This window comes from Crassostrea angulata, chromosome 10, assembly GCF_025612915.1.
Source record: "Crassostrea angulata isolate pt1a10 chromosome 10, ASM2561291v2, whole genome shotgun sequence".
NCBI lineage: Eukaryota > Metazoa > Mollusca > Bivalvia > Ostreida > Ostreidae > Magallana > Magallana angulata.
In genome coordinates this window covers 50112661-50123964 of record NC_069120.1, presented here as the reverse complement: position 1 = coordinate 50123964, position 11304 = coordinate 50112661, and the positions used below count along the sequence as shown (strand labels likewise).

The 11304-nt window shown below is 32.1% G+C and overlaps 1 pseudogene; it reads right to left on the bottom strand.

The window, feature by feature from the left end:
- Nucleotides 1-1492: 1492 nt before the first annotated feature.
- LOC128168210 (microtubule-associated protein 1A-like) lies at nucleotides 1493-8178 on the bottom strand (annotated as a pseudogene).
- Nucleotides 8179-11304: the final 3126 nt, after the last annotated feature.

Sequence of the window (11304 nt, the reverse complement as noted above, 5' to 3'; positions counted from 1 at the left end):
TTACTATGACGTAGGCAACATTCTTTATACGATATAAAATAATTTTTTAGCCAATCGGAAAACGCGTTGCAACCAGAATTAAATTATATCAATTGGAATCCAATTCTGTGTCACCGTCAACAGATACATGTATTTGCATGTTGACAAACTTTTCAACTTTCCATTATCGATAAAAGAGAAACAACACACACTCATTTCATATGCTTACATTTTAATATAATCACTCTACAGATTACATGTGTATGGTTTATGATACAGTCAATCCTTTGATCACACCAGTCATGTCAAGATTGATGAATGAGTGATAGAAGAACAGTGAGTACAAGATAGAAGGAAGACAGATCTTTATACAGGTACAAACTGATATCTATGAATGTTAATACTCTGTTATTGTGTACATTTATTAGCAGGTATCTAAAGCTAAGATGAATTTTAATGTACAGTACATATATAATAGAATAGATTTCATCTTGTTTGCTGCCAAATTGTAGATGAATTTCACTGGTATCTACGTGTACTTTGCATGTCATTTTAGTTCAAATACACCTATACAGTAAAACACGGTTATAGCGAACACGCTTATAATGAATTGACGCTTACAGCGAAGTGATTCCCCTATTGTAAACTTGACGGATATAACGAAATACGCTTATGACGAAGTAAAATCGCATGTCCCTGGCACTTCGTTATAAGCGTGTTTTACTGTACAATAAACGATTGATTTCAATTCATATGAACTCAAAATCTTCCACAAAATGAAACCTAAAGATAGCACTATGCAGCTACTAAATGTACTACCTGTATTACCTGAGTTCACTAACATGTTGTGACCCAGAATCAAACAAAGCTTTGTTTACAATTATTAGTTGTAGCAAATTCAATAGCACTCCTAATAAGCTTATGTACATTTTTAACTATGCCATTCTTACTTAAACTAGCTAGCCATTTATTTGTCAATGTCACACACATTCATACCAGAAATACGGGTATCTACATATAATATAAAATAGCTTGATTCTTGTCAATCAATGCTGTAGTTTGTGACATGGGATTTCACTTTTGTACTGTGAACACATTATTGCTGATATCAATGACAGAGGCCCTGAGCTCATGTATAGATGTCTCTGCTCATCAATGGCTTTGTTTAAATACTGCTGAAGTTTGAGGGCAGTATTATTAGTATGTATGGTACATGTATAATATAAACAAATTAGCATTTTGTTTTTCTGAAATGAATTATTTATATTCAGTATTTTACATTTCCTTTAAATGCTACTCCTTTTACAATACATCTGTCTTTAATACATTATAGTACAGTAACTGACAAATATACATAAGCACTCGATACCCTTTTGTTTGCCAAAAAATCTAACATGAATTATCCTGATTCTTATTATGTATATGTTACACTTTCAAAAATAATTCAAAAACACTTGAACATTTTTTGGGGGTTTCAAAAACATTGCATATAATTATTTTAATATTTTTGGGGGGTTTCAAAAATATTGCATATAATTATGCAAGTCTCTGACTGAGAATCAAGATGTTATAGTACAATTGCTGCCAAATTGAGAGTATATAATAGCTGTACATTTTATACCTGTATGTTTGAACATGAGACACAAAGACACAAACTTTCATTGAATCATTCACACAACCACGTCTAACTCATACATTATCACAGCCTTATACTTGGATGTACACACACAAACACTAGCACAATCTTTATACATCATGATCTTAAATGTCAAATCTAAAAGGTACAAGTTATGCAACAGCATACAAGTAGCGGTAAAACTTAATTCCTGGTTTTTTTAGCCACTACAAACACAAAACAGAAATTCAACTCCATGAAGCTTATGCACTTCATTAAAAACATAAGAACTATGGTAAAATTTTACCAGACTATATGTACTTGCACAAATTTGTAAATATATTTAAAAAATGTATATGATAAGAACAAAATGATTTACACATAATTAAGAAATTATTTAAACTTATTAGATCTAAACATAAATACAGCACTTTCATTTCCTTTATACATGTAAAAACATTGTACAGAAAACAATCACTCAATATTTTATTGCACATGCTGCCCGTAAGTATTGAATCTAGAAATTTAAGACACTGAACAAAACATCTCCTTTTGTTAAATCTTAGTTAATATATAAAAATTCCTGAAAATACATTTGGAGATTCGTTAACAAATTTGTGTACATAGTCAGTGTTTGAAGAGTTAATTTTTTGCACTATAATACAGAATATGTTTTTCAAGTTTTTTATCAAACATTCATAAACAAGAATATTTTTCTGGATGATTAAATCTTCTAACACACTCTTACATAACAAACACAAAAAGTTTGCTACATACATCAACTATACCGAATGTTGTGAGAATAAAAATTTTTGAAAAAATGTTTCCCCGCATAGCTCATCTATATCCATAGCACTTTGACTTGTTAAAAATCAATATTTTTTAAATTACCTCTCTTATTGTACTTTCGAAAATTCATAATTCGAAATACATTAAAGACAAACCATAGTCTACAAAATGCACTACTATGACAGGTAGCTGCTGCCAACAATCTCTGACGTATGTAATAATATGAACAATGAGTTGACACTTAAGCTAAAATCATTGTGACTGTACCCTGAATTATTTCCCTACACATGGGGCACTTTTCCTTGAGACTGGACACACACCCCTCACATGAGACTGAATGGTTACAAGGAGAGAATACCACCTGAACCTCCTCCACCCTACAGATCTTACACACCGCTCGATTTGACTTGGCGGACAGTCGACGGATCTCTTCCTCCATCTCTCGTAGACGTCTCTGGAACTCACCCTCAGGGTTCTGCTCCAGTTCTCTCACCCTCTGTCTCTCTTGTTGAATTATTCTGTCCTTCTGCTCCAGCATTCTGTCTTTCTGCTGTAAGGCTTGCTGGTGTTGCTGTAAGGCTTGCTGGTGTTGCTGTAAGGCTTGCTGGTGTTGCTGTAAGGCTTGCTGGTTTTGCTGTAAGGCTTGCTGGTGTTGCTGTAAGGCTTGCTGGTTTTGCTGTAAGGCTTGCTGGTGTTGCTGTAAGGCCTGATCTTTCTGCTGTAAGGCTTGATCTCTCTGCTGCAGCCTCTGTTTGAGAGACCTGTATTTCTGGCGGGACTCCACCACTTCCTGTGTGGTTTCCTCCACCACCCTCATACTCCTCTCCAGGGCCTGATGGGTCACCTCCACTTCCTGTTTAGCCTCCTCCACTTCCTGTCTAGCCTCCTCCACTTCTTCCTCCAGTTCAACTACAATCACATGATTGTGACACACTCAGTAAATAATTCACTAGAGATAAATTAAATAGATTGTACTAAATGTATTGATTTTTAAAAAAATAGTATTCTATTGATATATCAAGTATATTTTATCATATACAAAGTAAAACTTCTGATATACATTTATACAACAAATCTGTCATCTCTTAGAGTTTCATATAAAACAGTAAACATTTAAATTTATATATGTCTTTATAATATCTATTTTAAAACAAATTATATTAATTTTGATATGTAAAGATAAAATCAACACAATTAATCACTGGGTATGCTTAAAATAATCAACTACAATTTTTTTACCTATACCTTTCGTTTCATTGCGGATTTCCTCAAACTCCTCAGGAGATGGCAGGAAACCTGGGAAAAGAATTGAATAAAACACTTGTAGTACAATCAAAATAACTGAAAGAAATTAGTGACATCAAATGAAAAAAAAGTTAATATAATTTTTTTTTGTTCTCTTATTGTAGATTTCTCAGACATTCTCTGCTGAATACTATTTTTCATCATAATCATTTTTCATTGTACAGGAAGATAATTATTTATCATTAACATCTCTTAGATAATTCCAACAACTCTGATTAGTTTTCAAAATATATTTCATGCAGGTTTGCATTATTTTGAAAACAGTTAAATTATAAAAATCTTCAGACTTTTGAAGGATTCATGGGATTCATTATGTAATTGTGTGCAACTGTTGCACAAAAACATTCAATATACTGTACATCACCTTAAAAACTTTTAATTAATGAAATACACAACTTCTGTTTGTAACACGCTATTTCATTCATAATAAATGAACAAATTTTTCCTTGTATATAAACTTTTCACTCAGATCACAGATTATTTATGAGGAAAATTTCTTTTAAGTTTCTGCAGATGTATGTCAGTGAATTAATTTGTAAAGAATAATTGAAATAAGTATAATTTATTCTCATTTGAACTTGAATGAAAGTAAAGTTTTCTTTTTTTTATAAACCATTTCTAAGCTTATAAAATGTAAATTGCCCAACCAAGTTAATTGTTGTATGAATTCATTTGCTGTTGAATCCATTTCTATTTCCTAACTTTGACTTGTCGTCACTTACCACTGGTTTCCAGACATATCTCCAGTACTCTCCAGAACTCCTTGGGTGGATACTTCTTCTCCTCTACCATGATGTGGCGCAACTCATCGTAGGAATAATCCTGCGGAAATCCCGAGTCATCCAGGCGTGAACTCAAAGTGAACTTATCAATGTGGTCCACTGCATGCATCAGCTTGTCAAAATCTCTGCGAGCAGCAATACCTGATAAACAAAGAATATTTTTAAAGAAAATACAGAATCAGGTTCCTCAACAAGATGCTGAATCACAGGTACCGGTATATTCTTATTATTTGATTGATTAAAAGAATTTCAGCACACCGATAAATAATGGATACAGCTAAATGTAATACATGTATCACATTATAGTTTTAAAAAAAGATATCAAAGTGTACAATCATAGACACTTTGGTTTTTGTGATTCATGGATCTAAATGTTGTTCAAAACAAGCAAAGTTTTCATTTCAAATAGCCATTGGTTTCACTTCAAGCTGAATAATAGAATCTCTTTAATTTAGGTTGCAAATATTGTAAACCAACTTTTATTCAGATGTGAGAAATTTAGAACCTTGTCTTCATGATAATTTCTTGCCGTGAACCAGTTCTCAAATGTCTCTTTTAATTTTTTTCTCCAGATATAATATAAATCTTGATTGAGAAAATTAGTTGGCATTACCCAATTTATCTTCGGAAAACTCCAAAATAAAGTTATAGCGAAGGAAGCTGGTTCACAGTATTAGAAAAGTGCAATGTAGACAATGTCGGCTTTATAAAAAACCCTAAGATATACATGTATAAACACTCAAGAACCATTACTGGGTGCACAGCAAAAAGTTTAATTAACAAAAAAATAATAAATACACTTATTCAAAATGTAATGTTTAGCTATATTTTTACATCTCAATAACTTAAATTCAAAAAGATTCTAATGAACATGTATCTGTGGGTAAAACAGACCCAGCTCTGAGGGCAATGTACCAGGTACATATATATATTGTTAATCTGTGTCTCTCATGGTGACACTGTCAGAAACAACTTACAATACATACATACATGTACTAGTACATTTCTTTTTCTTTAAAGACAGTTTTAGTACAACCAACTTATAAGTTACCCAGTTGCATGCTTAAATGATTTCCTTTTAATATGAACACCCCTGTTAATCTAACCAATGTTCAGTCAATAAGATTGGATTTGACTTACCTCCCCTGCGTGTGTTCAGGTACTTGATGGCTGTCACCAGTTTCTCCTCGGGAACAATCTCTTCATCAAACTTTTCCTGAAAGTCTTCAACATACTTCTGCCTCATCTCCTCCTCAATGTCAACCTCAGACTGAGGTTCTGAGGAGGAGGGGAGCAGAGACAGCAGGGATTGAGGTATCCCCTCCTCACAGCAGGTGGAGACACTGACTTCCTGGTCCCTGGTAACCAAGGACTCTCCCACTGACTTGTTGGATACCTTTATCTTTGAGGTTTCAATGCATTTGTCAGATACATTTTCTACTCTTGTTTTACTCTGGAGCCAGAAGGACAGAAGAACAGCAACAGCAACGAAAATAATCCTTCAAACTTCCATGTCAAAAGACAACTTCTTCATGTATATAATGCCAAGAGCCAAAATGACCAGACATATGTACACATCCTGCCTGATGTTGCGATATCTCCATCGAGGGAGATAACTCAGTATCAGCCTGAGTAGTGACCTCTCCAGGAAGCTGTGGTTCCAGTCGATCAGAATCACGGCCAGGGAGGAGGACATGAAGAGGGACTCCACCAGTAGGGGGAATACTGAAGTTAGGTGACTCACATCAGAGGTCATCTGTAACACAAACGTTGGTTAGCACGGTCGGAGTATATCATAACTAGGTAGTGTTAGCATCATAGAACATATATTGTAAAAATGATTATGCCATTCATGGTAATTGAGTGATTCTATACTCTCAATACCAAGTACTGAGGAGATGTACTTTGAGGAAAAAACATTAAAATTATACCAGACTGAATCTGATTTAAGCTTTTCATATTTTTTTAATATAAATTTTTGGGCGTTCCATAAATAAATTTGTGTGGACGGTTATATTTTTTCTACTTGTTTCTGATTAATAAATCAAAACTATCTAAAATGCGAAAACTAGAGTGGAATAAAAACAGAAAACAGTGCAGAATTTTCTGGATGTGGGAAATTAATAATTACATTATTTGTATAGTTTAATTTAAATTCGAGCACTTGGGGTACGACGAACAAGAAATAATATTGGCGAGGCCTAGATTTAATGTACAGTGAATAAAATCTCCGAGTCAAAATAGATGAAATTTCCTTTAATATCTAAATTAAATGAAAATGTTTACAATATGTATTAATTTTGATTATATTTTACTTCAATTTAATTTCTATTACAAAATGCATTTTAGTACTTAGGTGTAATATTTAAGACTTATCAACAGTTTTAAAGTTATGAATTATTCAGATTATGAATAATTCTGATTTGATTTCAATTATTTTTTTAAAAAAGGTAGCGGCTCATGTAAGCAGTTACTGTAAAATACATCATACTTTAAGTAACATTGAAAACTGCTGAGAAATATGGGATGTAGTAGGAAATGAGATTTTTTATCAGCAGAATATTTCTAGACAATCAATGAAGAGTGTGTACACAGATTTTGTCATTTAATTTATTCCAAAGTATAAATACTAAATGTTTATTTTTTTCAATCTTTTTATAATTTAATTCTGATTGTAACCCTCATTTGATTGGCTAAACAAATTCATATATATCGTATACCATAACTTTCCTATATCACAATACAACGTGCATGCGAAACATATTAATCCGATTGACGTTACGTTTAAATTTTGTACAAATTAACATATTTTAACTAAATAACGGGGTTTATAAAGCGTAAACTGCCCCAAGTTATGTAATATTGTATAACATAGGTAGAAATTATATTCATTCCTTAAAGAACACATATTTTTTTACACTTAGAATATTCTAATTACTTATCATAGACACCAATATCTACAGAATAAACACATTATAGATCTAATGTAGTCTAAGTAAGATAATAAATATAAGCAAAGCATCAGACGTATTGATGCTAGTATGCTGTAGTGTAAGTGATGTGTGGTGTAAGTCACTTGTTAAGGTACTAACACAAATCTACCATCCTACATGTATACATATACTATGTTATTAAAAGTAGTACATTTGGAGAAACTCGTTCGTTTTTAGTTATAATCATTATATCGCCTACAAGGATATTGATATTACATATGAGATTCAGTTTTATTAGAGCAGTTTAATTAGAAATGAGTATGACAATTATGATGCTAAGATGTCCGAATTTCCTCTGATTCTCTTACTTCTATTCCCCCACTGAGTATAAAAACCACACTTCTATATATTTTTTATAATGTTTGTGCAAAGTGCCATTGATTTTTTGATTCATATGTTAATATCCAATTTAAATACTCATGATACAATCAATCATTTAAGAAAAATTGCCTTTATTATTTTGTCAAAACTAGATTTTTCCCGGGAGGGGGGTACTAACTTTAAGAGATTTTGGTGGGGAACCGAGAATAATGATGCACTTGACGATGATCCGAATGTAAAGATTAAGTATAATTCTAATGAGTCTTACCTTTAAATGGTTAAAATCCAGTCTTAAATCGTTAAAATAAAATAAAGTTCGTATAAATATTCCCTCGAGATGAGTGTAAACAAACAAGATGGCGGCTTCCTTTCGGAACTCTCGATTCATCGAAAACGCCGGGGAAAAATTCCGCGAAAATATGAACTGTCAAATTGTCAAACACGTGTGTGGTGGTACTGAACTATTACATTTTTCACTATTGTTTTATCGTGGTTGATGTAAAATCTTATGAAATTAGAAGTCTAAACAATCTGCATCTTCGCTATAGCCAAGGTTTTCTGATCCGCACTGCTTCTCTAAAACGCATTGTAAATAACATGTTGCGTACCAATCAAGCCAATTTTAAATTAATATATCGATATAAAATACATGCATGTAGGTATTTATGATATAATTAAAATAGCGATTGCATAGATTATAATAAATGGTTTCTAATATGCATTTTATCTGCAATGCTAGTTACCATCATACCTGCATGAAACACCAAAGAAAGTGGCATAGCCCATACGAAAAAAAGAGAAGCGCCTTAATTTTTGATACTGGCGAAAATGGTTTTACAAATAAATGTTCATGTATATCGCTTTAATGTAATCGCTTTCGCTCTAAAACAAAACATGAAACAAAATTCTTTTAAAAAAGTGATATTTTTCGTGAAATCTAAATGTTTCAAAAAATTGGGATATAAGGAATTGTAGTAAGTGAAAGAGACAGTGTAATGAGGGAATAGGAGAGAGAGTATATATATACCGGTATATACATGTATGTTATTATAATTTATATGATAGAAGGCATATAACAAAGCATCCTCATTCTGTCATCAAGACATTAGACATTTACTATATGAACCTTGTTAAGTTGATCCACGAAATTATTGTTCCTTGACGTACAATATCTGAAAACAAATTGTACACGTGTATTGATAGGATCATTAGTAATAAATTTACGCATCCTTGAAATTTTTAATTATAACTAAGTCCACAAAGGGTAATATACGCAACAGTTGGGGTTTGTGTTTGATATTGCAATACATCTTGGCTTGTTATATCAGTGTGTATGTAGCCGGGTTTCATTCTTATTTACATCTACCAAGTATTATTCCCTCTATTTCTTACGGAAACTTATAGTTAAATTTTGTTCCCACGAATTATATATATTCAAATGAAATTACAATTGACTTTTATTTCGTGGGAACGACTTTTATTTCGTGGCCACGAATTAAAAAAAATATCTCAAGCATATGTTCTATACAACCGTACGTTATGAAGGTAGCGGTGTTTGTAGAAAAAATATTCATAACCCGCTTGCGCGGGTTATGTGTTTTTTCTGCAATGTCACTGCCTTCATATCCCGAATGAATCAACAAAGGAAGCATTTTATTGTTTAAATATATTTTATACAATAATTAAAATTTGTGATAAAAATGGGAAATCAATAAACGCTTAACTTATATCTGAACACATGTAATACGATCACTCTCCGACTCCTCTTCCTTAAAAGGTCGTAAAATAGAATTTGAATTCCTTTAACAGTATGTACATGTACATGTACATTATAGTCAATAATTACACGCATGCATTGTTGGTAATTTATTTAAATTGACAGTGTAGCCTGACTGTACGTGTACGCACCGGCTTTGCCGACCAATGAAGAATCACGGCAAGTACAATATAGGCATCTCCCCACTTTCGGGAAAAATTAAAAGCAAATACACAAAATTACATCTTCTAAAAGCGGTCAGAACTTGTGATTTATCATTGTTTTACCAGAGAGGCAGACAGTTTTAACTACATATCATATATTGGTCAAATATAAAACAGTTCTTTTGAAATTTTAATATATATAAAAAAAATATTTTTCTTTCTTCATACAGGGCCTGTACAATAAAAATCACGAGTAATGTGGTGTCATCAATATTCACTAAATACCAGTTTTCATGGATTTTGTTGCCGAGTTGATGCACGAAATTAAATTGATGTTCATTGGAATGTAATAACTAATAACCGACTATTGATAGAATCATTGGTTAAAATATCACGTACATGTATCCCTGAAAATGATTTTCACTGTTTCCCCGAAAATTGACGCCCCCATGTAATAATGCATCCACAGTTTTTCCTGTGGTACTTGTTAACGTGACCGTGATGTCTTACAATTAAATGAGAAACAATGCACACACATTTATCTGCAGACATTTTAATATAATCACTCTACAAATTACATGTGTATGGTTTATGATACAGTCAATTCTTTGATCACACCAGTCATGTCAAGTTTGATGAACATTATGAGTGAAAGAAGAATAGAGTGAGTACAAGACAGAAGGAAGATAGATCTTTATACAGGTACAAACTGATATCTATGAATGTTAATACTCTGTTATTGTGAACATTTATTAACAGGTATCTAAAGCTAAGATCAATTTAAATGTACAGTACATATATAATAGAATATATTTCATCTTGTTTGCTGCCAAATTTTTAGATGAAATTCACTGGTATCTACATGTGCCTTGCATGTCAATTTAGTTCAATGCACCTATACAATAAACAACTGATTTCAATTCATATGAACTCAAAATCTTCCACAAAATAAAACCTAAAGATAGCACTATGCAGCTACTAAATGTACTACCTGTATTACCTGAGTTCACTAAAAATGTTGTGACCCAGAATCTAACAAAGCTTTCTTTACAATTATTAGTTGTAGCAAATTCAATAGCACTCCTAATAAACTTATGTACATTTTCAACTATGCCATTCTTACTTAAACTAGCTAGCCATTTATTTGTCAATGTCACACACATTCATACCAGAAATACGGGTATCTACATATAATATAAAATAATTTGATTCTTGTCAATCAATGCTGTGATTTGTGACATGGGATTTCATTTTTATTCTGTGAACACATTATAATTGCTGATATCAATGATATAGGCGCCAAGCTCATGTATAGATGTCTCTGCTCATCAATGGGTTTGTTTAAATACTGCTTAAGTTTTAGGGCAGTATTATTAGTATGTATGGTATCTGTATAATTTTATATAAACAAAGTAGCATTTTGTTTTTCTAAAATGTATTATTTATAATCAGCATTTTACATTTCCTTTAAATGCTACCCCTTTTACAATATATCTTTCTTTAATACATTACCGTATTGTAACTGACAAATATACATAAGCACTCCATACCCTTACGTTTTGTCAAAAAAACTAACAATTATCCTGATTCTTATTATGTA